Raw genomic sequence first — 18,798 nt, 5'->3', positions numbered from 1 at the left:
ATTCGGACATAGACACAGCTTTAAAAGTTTTTTCTACGTACCTCCAGGTACCAGTGTGGTTCATGATTCCTGCGGGGCTAATCCACTAACAAGTCTGCTGGGGAGTGTATAGGGGGCCCCCCTGAGCACCCTCAGCTAGGCGATTGGCTGGAGGGGGACCCCGGGGGCCCCCCCACCCAGGAGGCACCAGTCACTGAGCTGGGGGACCTGGAAGTGGACTGGAAGTGCTTCTGGGCCACTTCTGGGTCTGCTGCCGAGCACTCTGGGGAGCCCCCCACGCTTCTGTGGGACACTCCATGTGCCCCAGCATTGCAGAGTTCACGAGCCACCTGCTACCTAGAGGTATGTATAAAAAACATTTAAAGCTGTGTCTATGTCCAAATCTCCCTGAATCAATTTGAAGGGTTTCGATTCGATTCGGAAAGATTAAATGGTCTCCTGATTTGATTCGGATTCAGAGATTTGGCCACCAAATCGGGCCAAATCTCTGCTGAATTGAATCAGCGACCGAAGCTTTGCACAGCCCTACTTACTATGACTTAAAAAGACTTGGCACTGAGGAGGACTGAGTGCAATGGGCAATACTATATGTCTTATTTAAGTAGGCTACACTAACCTATCTTTGTGCCAGAGACCTGAACTGGCTCATAGCTCACTGTGCACTCCCAGTGAAGGCATGGAGGCACAGAGCAAGGTGAGAGACTAGACTCAGCTACCTCAGGGAAAGCTGCCGAGGTGAGACCATCGACCACCTCCTATGGCTTTGTGCCTATGCCAAGGGAGTATGGGAAAAGGTAAGCCAGCTCCTGGAGGAAGTAACAGGAGTCAGGCTGATGCCAAGAGGAGCACACTGTACAGACACTTGACTAAACATCAGGGGTCCCAGACAACCCATTTTGACCAGTTTGTGTCCTGCATCAGGAGCACTCTGTGGCAATGCAGGAACCTCCTGTTGTACAGACACACTGAGCTCAAGGAAACAGATTGTGTTAAAATGTTTCTGAGTGAACTCTAGTCCTACTACCGGAAATCAGTGGGAAAGGATGAAGAAAACACAGGAGAAATGTGGCACAGGCTGTTCAAAGACTCCCAGGGAGGGCAAGTGGAAAAGGAAAATGGAGAGGACTACGATGCAACTGGATCTGGAGACAGTGAGAAGGACAACAGGATCAGCAGCAACGGAATTGACAGTGACACTGACAGCGACAAGGACTGTGAATGTACTGAGATTGTAAACCCCAACTGGGGCTTGGACTAAGGAACAGTGATTGGATAAGAAAGGGCAACGGGTGGGTGTGCAGGGGCACAGGGAAGCAAGTGCATTTATTGTAATGGATGCGCAGGTTTCTTAAGGCGGTTTGAGGTGTGTGATGAAAAGTTTATGACAGAGGATGTATACAAGTTATATAGAAATATATTTTTCCAAAAAAAATAACATTGTGGTAGTATGCTGGAAAAGATGGGAATCCCCACAACCTTTGTAACCTGTATAAAGGCACTGTACACCAACGTGAGCAGCAGGGTCCTGGTGAACAGGTCCCTGACAGCCCTAATTCTGGTATAATAGGGCATCAGGCAGGGCTGCCCACTCTCCCTGATCCTGCTTGTTTGTGTAATGGAACCACTAGCACAACAATTCAGACAGGACCCCTGGATCAGTGGAGTGAAAATCCCTGGAAGGAACAGGGAGGAGATGAATGTCCTTGCATACCTGGATGACCTGAACATCATATGCAGGGGCTGTTGCCCCTGGGGGTTTTTATCCTCCAGGAGGGCGTAAAGATCCTTGGGGTGGAGTTTTACCCAGAGCTGATGGGGCAGAGGGCTTGGGAAAAGGTGGAGCCAAGACCAGACAGAGACTAGGGCTATTGCAATCATGCTGCCTGTCAACTGGGGTGGGGGGGGGAGTTCATGGTGCTCCTGCTGATGCTGTTACACATCACCCTAGTCTTCCCCCACTCAGAAAAAGTTGTTCACAGAATCCAAAGAGCCATGTGTGATTTCTTTTTGGAACTCCACATAGGAGAAAGTGGTGAGGACCAACCTCTACAAAGCGAAATGGTCTGGAGGCAAGTGATGCCAGACAGCCTTCTCTTCCTCTGAGCCAAATACATGAGCCAGAATTGCAAACTGGCAACAGGGGTGGAATCCAAAACAGCCAGGTTTGTTAAATATTGTGCATGGCAGTTGCTGCAGCAGTGGCAAGTGCACACAACAACCAATGGGAGGCCATGGTTTCCCCATGGTTTTATGAGATCCTGAAGTGCTTTTGAGAGAAATATAAGCTGCATTTGCTACCCTAGGAACCCTGGTAAACAACCACAAGATACGGGAGGTAGTAAGGGCAAGAGACACCATATTGCCCATAAACTTACTACCTAGTGACAGCTGTCAGGCCATGTGGGAGCAAATCTTCCACAAGGACCTGCAGAAGAAGCATAGAGACCTGAATCTGGCAGGTAGCCCAGAGGGCACTCCATGTGCGGGCATGGAAAAAAAGTGCAGGGCAAAGAGGTCCATCAAACTGCCTGAGAAAGACCTGCCGCTGGCAGGCAGAAATGATTGACCACCTCTGCTGGGACTTCCCATACACCAGAGACATATGGAAGAAAGTCTGTGTGCTCCTCCTGGTGGTGACAGGTTTCAGAAACTTGACCAGGGAAGCGGTTCTCTACAGGCACCTGACCAGACAGCAAGAGACCCCAACAGCTCGCTTCGACCAGTTCATATCCTGCTTCAGGTATGCACTGTGGAAAGCCAGGAACTTGCTCATAAACAGACACTCAGACCCCACAGTGGAGGACTACATTAAAGTGGGACTAAGTGAAATATACTGGTACTGCAGGAAGACAGAAGAGGACGATGGGAAAGAAATGGTAGACCTGAACTGGTGGAGAGGGGTCTGGCATAATCTTTTGCAGGAGCAGGACCTCTGAGGAGAGCAGTGGGTTGGGGTATGGGTATGGAGTTGGGTGTGTGGGCACACAGATACATGGTGTGAACTGCATAATGGGTTTTTAGTGTGTTTTGAGCTGCCAAGTGAACTACAGGGGCCACTTGACAGTGTTGAAGGTGGAGTTATATATAGATATTAGGGGTATGTGAAGCAGACCCTATTTGATTTGGATTTGGCTGGAATCAGGGACAGTGATTCAATTCGTTGATTCGGATCACTGTCCCTGGTTCAATTCAGCCGAATCTGAAGATTTGATGCTGATTTGGGGAATCAGCAATTCAGACATAGACACAACTTTAAATGTTTTTTCTACATACCTCGAGGTACCAGCACAGCTCATGAATGCTGTGATGCTGGGGTGGATGGAGTGTCCCACAGGAGTATGGGCGGGGGGGTCCAGTACACTCCCTGGTGGACCCAAAAGTGGACAGAAAGTGCTTCTGGTCTGCTTCTGGGTCTGCTACCGAGCGTGCTGGGTGACCTCCATGCTTCTGTGGGACGCTTCATGCACCCCAGCATCGCAGTGTTCATGAGCCACACTGGTACCTCGACGTATGTAGAAAAAACATTTCAAGCTGTGTCTATGTCCGAATCACTGAATCTTTCTGAATCAATTTGGAGGGTTCCAATTGGATTTGGAGAGATTAAAGGGTCCTCTGATTTGATTCGGAGATTCGGCTACCAAATCAGGCCAAATCTATACCAAATCGAATCAGGGACCGAAGCTTCGCACAGCCCTAAGAGATAGATATAGAGAGAGAGAAGAAAAAGCAAGATGATGCTACTGCAGCAGTTATCTGGGGGCATCTGAACCCCAAGACCTCTGGGCTTGGGCCTGCATGTAGATTGCCTGCCAATAGATTTGGGAGTATCTGAAGTCCCAGGGTGATAGGTCTGGGATGGAGAATGCTTGGCAATTGTAGCGCCACACATGGTATTTAGAACAACTGAGTTCTTTCTGCTTGCTTAACTGATGTGGTTTTTGGAATGATTGAGTTCTGTTCAAGTGATAAAATGTGGAACTGATTTGCCTTATTTGACCTGGAATATGAAATATATTATTAAAAAAAAAGAGTGCGCCCAATATGGGTCATGTGTTTTATAGTCGTATTCACTGTTGGCTGCATTTAATCAACCTATTACTGAGCACATGGTGCTTTTTGCAGAAGCTTAATGATATGCAGTATATTTAATGAGGTTTCCTTCTATGCAAATGTAAGAGGAGGAGCTTTTTCCCTCTTGCTAACTGGGGAAAAGCCCCACTTATATTTGAGTAAATATGGTATCTTATTTGTCTGCTTATACAGGAAAATTAAAAAGAGCTTTATTATAGTACATGGGATGGTACAGATTTATGAAATAATATAATTAAACGTGCTAGATGTGACCATGCACTACATCTAGATAACATGCCCACAGGAATTTCTAGGTGGATAGAACAGCTTACATTACAGTTCATGTGAGCTCTTAAATGACAAGTCAAATTCTGCCAAACTACTGAGTGGAAAATATAACATCATTACTAAAACCAGCATTGGCAAGAAACGGTGGGGTTGCCTTCATTTTTAATAGCATTTTAATTTATACACTGTTCCAGATGATATCAAGGAGTTGTATCAGCAATCAAATGCACACAGAGAAGCTGCTGTGGAGTACGAGTTATTGGTTTCAAGCTGAGATGCTACACCCACGTGTCTATTGTGGCAGAAGGCCACCTTTGTTTCTCCCCAAAAACTCTGCTCTGTGACAATTTGATTAGGATGGGCCCAGCAGAGAAGACACACCTTTACCCTATCTCTTTAGGTAACCTGAGCTGGATACATTCCTGAGGGAGGGGGGAAACCTGCTCCCTCTGCCTACATGACTGGTATCACATACCTGGGTGAGGGGCTTGCTCCCTGGTGAGACAGAGTCTGCCTGGCAACTAGTGATGTATTTCAAATTGGTTAGCTGACAGCCAACAGGTGCTGGCCTCCATTGGACCAGGTAAATGAGGTCACAAGGACTATATAAGTTAAGGACTGCCCAGGAGGAGTAGCAGCAGCCATGAGGGAGACTCAGAGACAGAGAAGAGCTGAACCATCTGAAACTTGCTCTCTCAAAACTCATGATCAAGGAACTGCCTGCCTCCAGAGGGAATTTCCACCTGCCTGTGGATGATACTTGTGAGTAAGCTACCTGAGATCCAACTAGATATACAGCTTGCAGTAACTCAAGCAAGATCCCAGCTTATCTTGCTGGGATCCTATGACCCCAGCTGACTTCCTGCCCTTTGGGCAGGGGGCTGGACTCGATGATCTTCCAAGGTCCCTTCCAGCCCTAATGTCTATGAAATCTATGAAATCTATGAAATGCGTGATCAAAGGCTACCCAGCCAGGGGAGTTTGCTCTATGGGATTTCACTGATATTGCTCTACCCTGTACCCTATTCTAACCCTACCCTCTGTAACCAATAAAGTTCTCCTTTGTACCTAGTGTGGGAGATTTATTGGGAGTGGGTCTAGATTATGTTTTGGGGTCCCCTTGGTTCAGCTGACTAAAGGAGACCACTACTTGTGCTTCTGACTGAGGGAAGCATCCCAGCTTCTTGAAAGGAATCAAGTACCCTTGAGGACTACTAGGCCTGTGTTTCCCAGGGTGCGCAGAGCCAGAACCAGTCCAGAGCCCTGGGTGGTGGCCCTGGACCCCCCCGGCTAGCGGGTGTGCTCCAGGAAGGGGGTCGGCCAGACGTGAGGCACGCCCAGGGAGGCACTCGGTGCCTGGAAGGTGGTTGGGTGCAGTGAGGTGGGTGGCTCAACACAGGAGCGCACCCTACCGGCCCGCCACATCTATTATCTGTTCCTTTGGCTGCATCTCACCGGCCCCTAACCACCTTCTTCTGTTCCTTATGTCCTTACTTTCTGAAGGCTTTGCCCTAAACTCACTGAAGTCAATACCAAAGCAAAATCCACAAAGGGACTTAAGTCATCTAACTGTCACTTTAGGCACCTAAGTATAATTAAGACCCTCAAAAATGCCACTTAGTTCCCACTTACCCTGGAGATGTCTGAAGTCTATAGGCACCAAAGTTTCTGACATTAAGGCTCCAAAGGTGTCTAAAAGTCTCTTTCTAGGTGTTTCCAGAGGTGCTTCAGTCTTGACACAGCCAAGAAGCAGTCTCTGTTTCACATCTGAGCCCTGTCGGGAAGTAGGAGTTCTCTGCTTCTATTGTCCGATCTGGTAGGTGCTCTCACAGCACACATCAGTCTGGGCTCTACACAAGACCTAGGTGACACCACTGCCCTCCTGTTATCCAGTAATGCAATTGATAGAGTGCTCAGCAATGTGAGAGGTCTGTGTTCTGGTCTCTCCTCTGCCGGAGGGGATTTGAATTCAGAGCTCATCACACTCCAGGATCTTACCCCAGCCACAAGACTCTGGTCCATAAAGAGTCATTCTCGTTCTTTCTGGTCCAATGCATATTTAATTATTTCATTTAAACTGGAATAGCATTAAAAGGAGAGAAACCAAAGTCCTGGTGGATAGGACACCGCCACTAGTGACATGGGTCCAAGTTGCTTCACCATCAATCAGGTGTGTTGTTCAGGGGGCTACAACCACACGCCATATCCACTTTCTCCTGTGAGTTTGATGTGTGGTCCTATGCAAAGCCACTTAACTCTCTGCCTTAGTTTCCCCATCAAAAACTAGATAATAATCACAGATCCCTTCAGAGGGGTTCTGTGAGAATGGATTACTTATCATTTGTATTCTGAAAATCTGAGGTGAAATCTCTGACCTATTTACAGTCAGTGGGCATTTTGCCATTGATTTTAAGGAGGCCAGGATTTCCACAAAGTGCTTACAAAAGCTGAGTATTATGGTTTTAACAGGAAAGGATCTGGAGCATGAATTACTCGCTCATCCTTAGCAGTGAATGCCATAGCTAAGGGCAGAGTGATACTGGGCACAGTTTCTCAGAGTGAGATTGGGACAATGGGATTCCCAGATAAGTGTAAGCCCGCTATATCAAGGAATATTCTCGGGGCAAGGGGTCTTTATATCAAGCACTGAGCAAGCTGGGCTGGGCTGGCTTTGTGCCTCCACTGCAGGAGCCACGTTCTTTCTGGCAGAGAAGATAATCTAGGGCAGGCCATGAGCCAGGAGGAGCTGTGGCCGGGGTGGTTCTGTATCACAGCAGCGATTCTCTTGTGGGCCATAGCAACAAGGGCGGACTACCTTGGCTTGCTCTGTAAAGGGAGGAATCAGTCTCTGCAAAGGGAGGAATAATCTCCTGTCTCATTGCCAACATCCATGCTAACCCAGGGATGGAGCTGGCCTGTTGGCAGAGCATTGTTGGGAAATTTCTGCAAGGGTGGCCCATGCTGACCCTGTGCTCTAGATAAAGAGAGAACTCTGATTTCAGTGTTGTCAATCACATGCATTGCACCAGCAGGGTGTTCACTTTAATTAAAAGCAAAAGAAAGAAAAAAACCCCACCCTATTGTCCTACTACAACTGAAAAAGGGCTGAACTAATTCAAACCAAACTCGAAGAAACTCCTCCCAGGCGGAGATGGTTTCTGTCAAGTTTCAGCCCTGGGAGAATTTTTACAGCTAAGCAATAAACTCTTGCAAACAGGGGCTAGGGCTTCACCAGTTCCAGGTTTCCAATGCAATAAACAGCCTGCAGGAATGTGGAGTATTTAATCCATAGGAATGTGCAGGGATGAACAGCAAATGAGACGTGGAGGGCAGAAAGGGTTAATCACAATGTTTGCCCCATGCATATTTCCTAATATTGTCACTTTTTACCCACAAGTTACAATTTCTCTGTTACTATAGAGGCACATTGTTGATACTGGATTCATTTTCTGGTTTTGTAATTACTTTTTGTCATTTTTCCCATGAACTAATAAGTCACAGTGGATTTGAAAGTATGAGCAAATGTGAACATTATACAAAGCACTTTTATGTTCTATTGACATTTGCTTCCCACCCTAATAATTTAGAGCTGTTAACATAAAAAAATTAAAATGATCATACTTCCCATCACTTTCATTTCCCAAGTCTATGAAGGAAGAATCATGAGTAATTTCCCATAGTTATTGTTTGCAGCACAACAGATGGTCTCAATTAGGGGCATAAGGAACACAGAAAGGGTTTTGGTGGGGTTAAATTATTTATCTCTGTATTTTATTCAATATTAATGTTCTATGCCATAGTTTATGTAACGAGCATGATGGTGGAGAACTGTGATAGTATTAACATGATTCAGACATTCTTACCAAGCCATGAGGTCACAAGAGATTTGCTTTGCTTACACATATATGGAACAAGGAAGCGTATGCAGAGCCATCCTGCATCCCATACTCAAGCCTACCTGACCCTAAAGAAACTTTCACCCCATATGCAATGGGAGACACCAGAAATGTTAGCTCTCACGGTTTAAGGGTGACACAGGTGTTGTAACAGATTAGAATTTGCCCAACACCTACATAGAACCAGACCTACTTCCATGCTTTAACATGCATTTCCCTTGATGAGAAACATTATCCAGCAGAGAGATGCAACTAGAGAGCCAAAACCCATGTAGTCCCCTGAAATTAGCAAGATTACTTGCCTGAATAAGAGAGCAGGATTTAGCCTCTAATCTAGCTCAGATGACTACTATGCAAGGCCTGTTATTGTTTCTAAACTCAAGTCTGGTACCCTGAGAGCAGTGATTCTGTGTTAGCCCAGCATAAGCAACAGGCATTGCAGTAGCATGAGTTTAAGTGATTCAGAGGTTTTGCAGGAACTACTAAGCAATGTTATCTTATTAGAACTGGAAAGGAATAAGCAATCATGCTGGAGCTGGGTCTTGAAATCAATAGGGTCATGCAGGTGTAGGGGTAAACCAAATCCAGCCTCAAGCATTTAACTCATTAGAGATGCTTGTAACCACTAATTAAGACCAGTCACAAATGCCTAAACTGCATCATGAAGAGAGGGGTTGTTTTTACTTTCTACTCTCCAGGGTAGGTATCTGATTCTGCAATCATGACTGGGTGAAATACTGGCTCCACTGAAGTCAGGCCAGCATCTCCCCATCTTCTGTTCATAACAGTGTACATAGTTCCTTCGCAGATCAAAGCAGTATAGACAACCCTATGGTTTTGTAGAACTGGACCTTAATTCTATTCAGAATTTAAGGTTTTTGTTATTTTCACATCAGATTTCTGATCCTGTAGGCAACGCACAGTCTTGGGTGACGCCCATGTTGTTTGATGTTCCAGGCAGACTGCAGACAGCAACTCTAATAATAACCACACCAATACATCATTATAGATATTTCTTTATATAGGGTCTTGTTATGAGAGAAGCCAAGTGACTGCTGCTGGAGTATGATTTCAGACTAAGGCCAAAGATATTCAAGTTCGTTGAGCCCTCAGCTTCACTCTGTAGACTAATCAGCACCGCTACCTCTTTGGGCAAAAAAAAATTCTCCTGTTCCTAGTATAATACTTCTTGATGATCTGTGTGGAGTGTGGGATGTATATAGAAAGCAATGAGTTCCAGGATAGCCAGTCTTTTGAAAAACTTGTTAAAATTATTAAATTTACAATTGGAGATCTAAACTGGGCTTCTTCCAAAGTAAGTATGATTAAAACTTCAAAGTGTAAAATTCTGCTTATTGTAATGCAAAAGTATAGGATCCCTTCATTCTTTAACATAGCACCTGGACATAGTAAATATTGCTCATCCCCCCCTTCCATTCCTGGTATTTTCTGTTACTCTTTGTTGCGTCTTACTGTGTTTTCCTTGCACTGTCCCTTGAAGGCCAAACCCTCATGTTCAGCCCTGCAGGGTTCAGTTTGCTTGTGGCAGTTTTGCAGTACTGGGGACTCCATTTTCTCTGCCATGAGGAGCCAGAGGCTTTCTTGGCTCTTCTCCCTCCCCAGGACTGGACAGGGTCAAGTCAGAGGCAGAGCAAGTATCAGTTCTGCATACGTAGACTGAGGCAATTGTTAAGACCCCCCTGGATATGATTCCAGAGAGTTATAATAATAAATAACTGTAGTTCAACCCAGGGGTGTCCAAAGTGTTGTTGCTGAACTCACAACTTATCATCTGGTGACGAGAATGGGATCCTTTGCTGAAAAGACACCACTAGATTGTGGGACACTATTCTGAGACCTGGCTGTGTTTTGTGATCAGAGGGAAGGTTTTTTTCTTCTTCTTTTCTCTCTAATACGGCTGATGTTAGTTAAAATGGCTACATTGGGGCATATAGACGAATTTGATGTGAGCCAGCCAGCTTCTTGGGACTCTTAAGGCTATCCTATTACCTGGAAGCCAACAAAGTGGGAAACCCAGAACAGAAGCGCACGATCCTCCTGACAGTCTGTGGTGCCAAAACATTTGCCATTGCTCGTTCCCTCACAGCACCTGCCTTACCAAACACTAAGTCTTATGCTGAACTAATTGCTCTGCTAACGGCACATTTTTGCCCAAGGCTGTTTGTTACCCTGCAGAGATTTCATTTTTTAAACGGGACCAAAAAGCCAATGAAGGCATAGCAGATTACCTGGCAGAGCTTTGTTGCCTCGCAGAATTTGATGAGTTCAGGGATCTCCTGGATGGCCTGCTTCACAACCGTCTCATCTGTGGGGTTCAAGACAAAGCAATCCAACATCACCTTCTCTCTGAACCAAATTTGACCTTGACTACTGCACAAGAAAAAGCCTTGGCAGCTGAAGCAGCAACCCATAACATGAAAGAAATTCACCAGGCATCCTCCAGCAACGTCCACTTACTCCAAAAAGATCAAGAATCAGATCATCACCAGCAAATTCAGCGGATTATACCCTCACCAACAGCACCACGTAAACCAGTTAATCCACAGATATGTTTGAGTTGTGGTGGCCAACACAGATGAAGGGAGTGCAGGTTTAGGAACATGGAGTGTCTTGCCTGCAAGACGAAGGGCCACGTAGAAAGGGTTTGCCACTCAAAGGCCAGTTCTGAGAGACAAAAAGACTGTAGCAAATGTATTCACTCCCAAACCACTCACAGATTAGATTCCTCCCCAGAACGTGAGGTACAAAAACTATAGTTGATTCAAAATGTTGGTGTTGTTGAAACTCAAGGTTCTGAGACGACTGCAACTGTAGTAATAAATGGAAAGAAGCGCAAAATAGAAGTGGACTTGGGTTCGGGAGTATCCCTCATAGATGAAAACACATTCTTCCAGTTGTTTCGGCACCCTCTCCCCAAGTTATTGAAACCTGAGTGTTGTCTGCCTAACCACAATAGACAGATTATGGAAACCCTGGGTAGCTGCAGGGTCTATGTCCAGTATGGATCTGTTAGATGACGTCTACTCCTCATTGTCACTAAGGGTTCCCGCAAAAGTCTTCTGGGGAGAAATTGGTTCTTGCCATTGGGAATCAGGTATTCAAGGCGTACACAGTCTCTGCACAGAAAGTCTGGAAAGGCTTGCATGGGAGTCTTCCCAGGTATTCTCCAAAGAATTAGGAACTTACTCAGGTCCACCTGTGATGTTCCAAATGGATCCTGCGATAGCCCCTATCTTTATGAAGGCTTGGCACGTACTTTTTGCACTGCAGCCGAAAATTGATGCAGAATTAAATTGGCATATCATGCAAGGGGTCCTCAAGCCAATTGTACATACAAGCTGGGCCACACCAATTGTTCCCATTTTAAAACCTAACAGCAGTGTTCGCATCTGTCGGGATTATAAGCGCACTGTTAATAAAGCACTTAAGTAGGACCTGCACCCAGTGCCTGCCATTAACCAGTTACTGTATGTTCTTGCAGGAGGGAAGGTTTTTGCCAAACTTGACCTATTTTAAGCCTATCAGCAATCGATAGTGGACAACAAGGCTGCTGAGGCCTAAACGATAATCACATACTGGGGAGCGCTCCCTGTCAAGCACCTCCAGTTTGGAACTTCTGCAGCACCAGGAATTTTCCAGCGGTTCATGGAGAAAATGCTAGCAGGAATTCCCGGGTTGCTCCATACTTTGATGTGTTGACCATGGGGCTGTCTAGAGAGAAACTCACTGAGAGACTCAGAAGTTTTACAGAGATTCAATAAAGCAGGTATCAGAGTGAAAAGAGAGAAATGTCAACTGGGAGTTTCCAATATCAACTTTCTGGGATATCAAATTGATGCTTCTGGCATTCACCCAGTTGAAGACAAGGTAAAAGCAATACATGATGCCCCTATACCAAAATGCAGACAGGATCTTCAAGCATTCTTAGGACTCCTGAATTTTTATCACATCTTCTTGAAAGAGCACCATAGCAGAGCCCCTTCATTGCTTACTGGATAAAGGATCTCAGTGGAAGTGGACTTGCCAGCACAAAAAAGCCTTCCAGGGGATCAAGAAGTTGCTGACATCAGACTCTGTCCTTGTTCACTATGATGAGCAGGAGCCACTGTCCACTACTTGTGATGCCTCGCCATTTGGTGTTGGTGCTGTCCTCTGTCACACATTGCCTGATGGCATGGGTGCACCTGTTGCTTTTTACTCAAAAACAATTACTTCAACTGAGAGGAACTACACACAGATCAATAAAGAAGCATTGACAATCATTGCAGGAGTTAAAAAAATTCACAATTACGTTTATGGCCAGAAATTTGAAATCCAAACAGATCACAAACCCCTTCTTGGAACTTTTACTATAGACAAACCAACTCCTCCTATTTTGTCTCCCTATATGCAACGCTGGAGCATCATGCTAAACGCATGTGACTATACACTCATGTACAAACCTGGGAAAATGATTGCAAATGCTGAGCATTGAGCCGCTTACCCCTACAAATACCTGATTGTGCTACTCCTCTGCCAGTGGAAGTCCTCATGCTGAAATCCATGTCAGAACCCCCTCTGCAGGGTGATCAGATAGCAAGGATGACTGCAAAAGACCCTATCCTTGCCTGTGTCCTTCACAGGGTGTGAAGGGGCTGGCCTGCAGACAAATTGGCTGAGGCATTCAGGCCATTTTCATCATGTCAGCATGAGCTGTCTGCCCACGAGGGTTGTGTCTTGTGGGAAAAGCGTGTCATAATTCCAGAAGCAGGACACCAAATCATACTGACAACACTACACACAGCACACCCAGGCACTGTGAGGATGAAAGCGCTGGCTAGAAGTTATGTGTGGTGGCCAGGTATGGACAATGACAGAGAAAGGGTTGTGAGGGAGTGCAGCACTTGTCAAGCAACCTGTCATAATCCACCAAAAGCATCAGTATTCCCCTGGGAAATGACAAAGAAACCCTGGTCACACATCCACATTGATTTTGCTGGCCCTTTTCAAGGTAAGGACTTCTTAATTGTTGTTGACTTGTACTTAAAATGGCTTGAAGTGGTTACTGTCTCAACTCTTGCATCAACTGCCACTGTAATAGCTCTCTGTCAGCTGTTTGCAACCCATGGGGTGCCTGACACTATTGTTTCTGATAATGGCAGTGTATTCACCTCAGTGAAGTTTCAACATTTTGCCAGCCTCAACCTCATTCGAACTGTTGCTATTGTACTTCGCAGGCCACAGGCCAATGGGCAAGCTGAGCAAATGGTGCAGACTACGAAAGATCCACTGAAAAGGATTGTTGTAGAAGACTGGCCTACCAGACTGGCCACATTTCTGTTTGCTCGACATGTAATTCCTTGCCCTACAACAGGGTCCAGCCCATCAGAGCTTCTTATGGGTCATCGTCTCAAGACATGCCTTGACTGTGTTAATCCAGACCTTGTGAGAGACATGCAGATCAGGAAAGAAAAGGAGCTGGACTCCGCATTGGCATCTGGTACCTTACATCTTTTCGTTCCAGAAGAGACTGTGTTTGGTCAGAACTACACGACAGGCACACAGTGGGTTCAATCGAAAATTGTAAGCGCCACAGGACCCGTATCATATACAGTCCAGACTGATGATGGACAAGTTTGGAGACGTCATGTGGACCAGCTGCGTGGGCGTTCTCCTACTGATAACCCTCACAGATTAGAGTCCTCCCCAGAACGTGAGGTACAAAAACTATAGTTGATTCAAAATGTTGGTGTTGTTGAAACTCAAGGTTCTGAGATGACTGCAACTGTAGTAATAAATGGAAAGAAGCAAACACCTGAGCAATCTCCAAGCACCAATCCACCACTGACAGACATGGATTCATTGGGGAAATGCCTACTTGTTTCCACCAATGCAAACCCTTTGCCATCACCGTCAGAAGGAAGTGTTGCTGTTGAGTCCCAGATAAGCTGAACCCCTCACTGAGCCCGGTGCTATGGGAAGACCACAGCGGAAGCAGAGTCCTCCCGAATGGTTGGCTGACTATTCTGTCTAGGGGAAAGGGGTGTTGTGTTTTATTGTGTTTTCCTTGCACTGTCCCTTGAAGGCCAAACCCTCATGTTCAGCCCTGCAGGGTTCAGTTTGCTTGTGGCAGTTTTGCAGTACTGGGGACTCCATTTTCTCTGCCATGAGGAGCCAGAGGCTTTCTTGGTTCCTCTCCCTCCCCAGGACTGGACAGGGTCAAGTCAGAGGCAGAGCAAGTATCAGTTCTGCATACGTAGACTGAGGCAATTGTTAAGACCCCCCTGGATATGATTCCAGAGAGTTATAATAATAAATAACTGTAGTTCAACCCAGGGGTGTCCAGAGTGCTGTTGCTAAACTCACAACTTATCACTCTTTGCATCCAGTTGTGGGTGCCGCAGTGCAGGAAGGATGTGAAGAACCTTGAGAGAGTCCAAAGGGGTGCCGGGCGCATGATTAAAGGCCTAGAGACCAGGTTATATGAGGAGAAGCTGAAAGACTTGGGACTGTACAGCCTGGAGAAGAGAAGACTCAGAGGGGACTTGGTGGCAGCCTATAAGTATATCAAGGGCATACATCAGGGCAACATATAAATGTTGTCATTTATACCCAGGCACAGTGAGTGCAAAACATTACTATTTTACTCTTGGAGCCTCATCTGGGTACCTGGGCAAGTCAGCAGAATAGCTCTACATGTCTATAAAAGAGCCCTGAAGCGGGCTAGAACTGAGTGACACCATATCACTCAATTTTCCCCAAGTGTTACCCACGTATAACATATAGATGCTGAAAAAAATTCAGGGATCTTTTAAAGTGACTGAATTTATAACTGGCTGCAAAAACAATATGTAAAAGTCTTCAGAGGTGGGAACTAGTGCCTTTGGCAAGTATATTTTAAGTATGTGAACTGGGCAGCCTGTTTATAATTTTTTTTACCGTGTTACTTTGAATTCAGCAAACGAGGAGCCGCATCGTTGAGCAGTGAGTAATTTGTGCTTGATATTTTCTATTTGTTTAGTCACCATTGCTTTGGCAAGTCATTTTTGTAATGTTTCATGTGTTGATGGGCTGACTTACTTCCCACCTACTCCCTAGAAGCGACACCAGCCTGAAAACCCTGCATGAGGTCTGAATTTACATTTTTCTTACAAAGAACGAGTATTAGAAGCAGTGGATGACTGATAATACATACAAGTTTGACCAGACCAAATGTGGAAGGAAAATTAAATTTGGTGCCCAGCCAGTTAAGAGCTTTTATTTCTTGTTCATCAGCACTCTGGCATTCCAACCCACCCCAGCCACAGCAGTGTTGGCCTTTTAATGCTTTTTACCCAAGAATTGTAATGGACATTACAACGAAGGAGAAGTATCATCATCCCCATTTTACACAGGGGAAAACTGAGATAGTGAGAGGCCAACTTGCCAAGATCACAAAGAAAATCAGGCCTAGAACTCTGCTCACTGATCTTCTGCCCTTACACCAGTGGGAGCCAACCTTTTTGGTGGGCATACCCCAAATTAGCCCTACACCCTCCCTGAGTGCCACTCTTAACTTTTCCCCTTCTCTGTCTGCTGCTCTGCTTTTTGCTCCCTGCCCTATCTGCCACTGTGCTGCCAGTCCCCTCCCTGATCTGCCGCATGCCACACACAGAGGCTGCCTGTGCCACAGGTTGGCCACCCCTGCCTTAGACCATGCTTCTCAACTTACCCCCTATATCCATGTTAGTCAGGCATAGAACCAGTCCTTTGCACAGCTCAACAGCATATTTCAACTTCAACCACAACATAAACCATCCCCTGGGAGTGCTCTCAGACACACAGTCAACTATACCAAATTATGTGGGGAAGGTTTTACGATGAACAGCCTAGAACCCAATGCTGGTAATGTTCACACACAGGTGGTGGTTGCTCTCTACAAAAGCAGGGAGTGCTGCCTGTCAGGGGGTGCACCAGCGCTCTCAGGGGGTACACATGCACCCCCATGAACCCCCTACATGTCGCCACTGGCCCGTTGCCTAGTCATTCTCTCTTTTAATCCTAGTTTCTTGTTTTAACTTTATACCAATATGGGTGTGGGCTGACAGCATGCTTTCTTCCTATTCCTAGCCTACATTTCACTGGCACCTTGCTACTTATTTCCTGTCAGCCACTCCAATAAATGTGTTTCTTAACGCAACCACAACTTGAACTATCACCTTGCTCTTCTCTTAGCATTTCTGCTCCCTGTCCAGCTGTTCATATTCAGCCTGATATTTGAAGTCAGCTCCCGCTCAAATCTTTTCCATCTACAGTTTTTGTTTGGAGCAGAAAAAAAAATCTCATGATCAGGGCTTTAATTTTTAAATTTTATTTAAGAAGACAAGTTTATGTCTCCAGATCATCGTAAAGTGTATGAACAAGGCATTCTCTTCAGTTGTTTTCCTTCCAGAAGCAGCTGTCCTATGGCAGAACTGGCAGCGCAGGCAGTCCTAGTTGCTGGGCTGCGTCTTGTCACATTACTGGATGGCTCTGAACTGGCAGCAGCAGCTGGGCTCAGAAAAGGTGCCAAGGGCTTTGAGTCCTTTGTGAAAATAACAGGTGGATATTACATTTTCCCACCCAGAGTGCGCACACCGTATTCCATTGCAAAGACAGGGATGAATTTGCATCTCAGTGTAACTACTCACTTCAGAAATTAAGTTAAAATGTGCATTAGGGGTTGCACACTGCTCCTAGTGAAGTCAATGGCTAAAATTGCTATGCTGAAAGAGCTGGCCCAGAAATTGTACATACAGCCTGGAATATGTAAAAGCCTCTATTACAGAAGAGGATATAACCAGCTGGGCAAATCCTGAAGCCTCAAAAAAACGGGCTCAGCTTGAAGCTGGTGAATATTTTTACTGATTATAATGCACATGAGCTTAAATGCCATGTTGGGCCGGAGCCTCAGATCTGGTTCTGTTGGAATCTTTCCTCTGCCCCTGGTGTTTTGCTTTCAAGCTCAACGCTCAACATCAGTGTGAAACTCAGCCCAGACTGCCAAGATGTCTTGGTTCAGGTTGAACCCAAGCAAAGCTTCCAGCCTTTGTATGGGCTCAGTCTAAAACCATAAGTCATTCCTCAGGCACCTACAATCTGCTTTAAATTTACTCAAAACCCAGCCCAGGTTTGCTTGAAATGGAGCCCAGTTCCAATAAGATGTTCACAAACCTCGACAAACCTGCCGCAAGCTTTGGCTTCAGAGTGAAACCTCTCATCAGGCACATTTCACCTGGTTTGGGTTTGGTTATAAGCATTTCTCACACCTCTAGCCTTTACTATGGTTGTATTATATGCTTACACTGGGCTCCGAGCATACATGCCACTTTACAAGCAGAAAAAACAGCTATATTTCCTACCATGCAGAGTTTACAAACTAAATAACATGCTGATTTATACTCAAATACACGTACAAACAAATATTTACCCCACACACTCTGCTTAGACAATCTAGCGGTTTGCTTCAGGAGAAAAAAAAAGAATCACCTTGAAGGTCCAGTTCCAATGCCTTGAAGCTAGAATGATGCGAGGAGAGGAAATGATGCACTTATCAGCTGTGATGATGAAGATGTGATTGCCTAGTCATGATAGATACACTGATGGCAGACTTTCTTTACCAAAAGGACAGAGAAGATGGCCATGATAACGATCTGCTCATGTGGCCCCATCTCAACTGCTGTTGTAATAAGGGATCTTCAACCTGTCAGCTTTCCCATTACCTGCTAGCCTGCCAAGTAACAGTCATGGGGCAAGGAGCTCAGCACAGGATAATCACATACATATTGACCCATTTTCTCAAGTGGATTTGGCAACCTACCATTAACCTCATGCTGCCATGATTATGCTGAATACCTGAGCCAATGACTTGCAGTGATGTCAGCATAGACATGCCCTTTGTGATGGACCAGGGGTAGGCAACCCCTGGCACAGGTGCCAGAGCATGGCACCCAAAGGCGTTTTGCTTGGCACACACGTTGGGGTGGATGGTGGGAAAGGGGCTGGGCCTGCGCTGCCACAACAAGGATCCAGACCCCTTCTGGCTCCCCTGCCATCTGCTCCTGGCACGCCAACATCTTCCAAGTCGAGGTTGAAGGGGTTTTTGGCACTTTGCCCAAAAATGTTGCCAACCCGTGATAGACTTGGTCCCAGATGGGTAGCAATTCCAGCTAGGTGGGGAGGGAAAGTACGAAGCTGTACACTTGGTACTCCCCCAGCAGACTAGCTGGGTTTGGGAAAAGGTTTCCCCAAATTACTTCCCCAACTATTGCCTCTCTCAGGCCCAGGAAGGGACGAGTTGTGCCTCTGAGGGACAACTTTCTGAAGCAATGCAACTGTGTGCTCCTCCATCCTCAGAACCACGCCTCACAAGCTGGAGATTGTGCCCTTGGGTGAGGCCATTAACCTCGCTGTGCCCTGTTCAGGGAAAGCTGTAAGCAGGTGGTTCAGCCTAGCCCTGATCCGAAAAACAACTAAGCATATGCTTTTCTGACTCAGGGCATCTGTTTTTCAGTTCCCTCGCTGC

The 18,798-nt window shown here is 45.9% G+C and overlaps 1 pseudogene; it reads left to right on the top strand.

Annotated features, from left to right (window-relative positions):
* The first annotated feature begins 1,063 nt into the window (after positions 1 to 1,063).
* LOC112551149 lies at positions 1,064 to 13,988 on the top strand (annotated as a pseudogene).
* The last annotated feature ends 4,810 nt before the right edge of the window (positions 13,989 to 18,798 follow it).

The sequence above is a fragment of the Alligator sinensis genome, unplaced genomic scaffold (genome assembly GCF_000455745.1).
Source record: "Alligator sinensis unplaced genomic scaffold, ASM45574v1 scaffold814_1, whole genome shotgun sequence".
NCBI lineage: Eukaryota > Metazoa > Chordata > Crocodylia > Alligatoridae > Alligator > Alligator sinensis.
The sequence above is the reverse complement of the archived record's forward strand: the minus strand, read 5'-3'. Positions and strand labels throughout refer to the sequence as shown.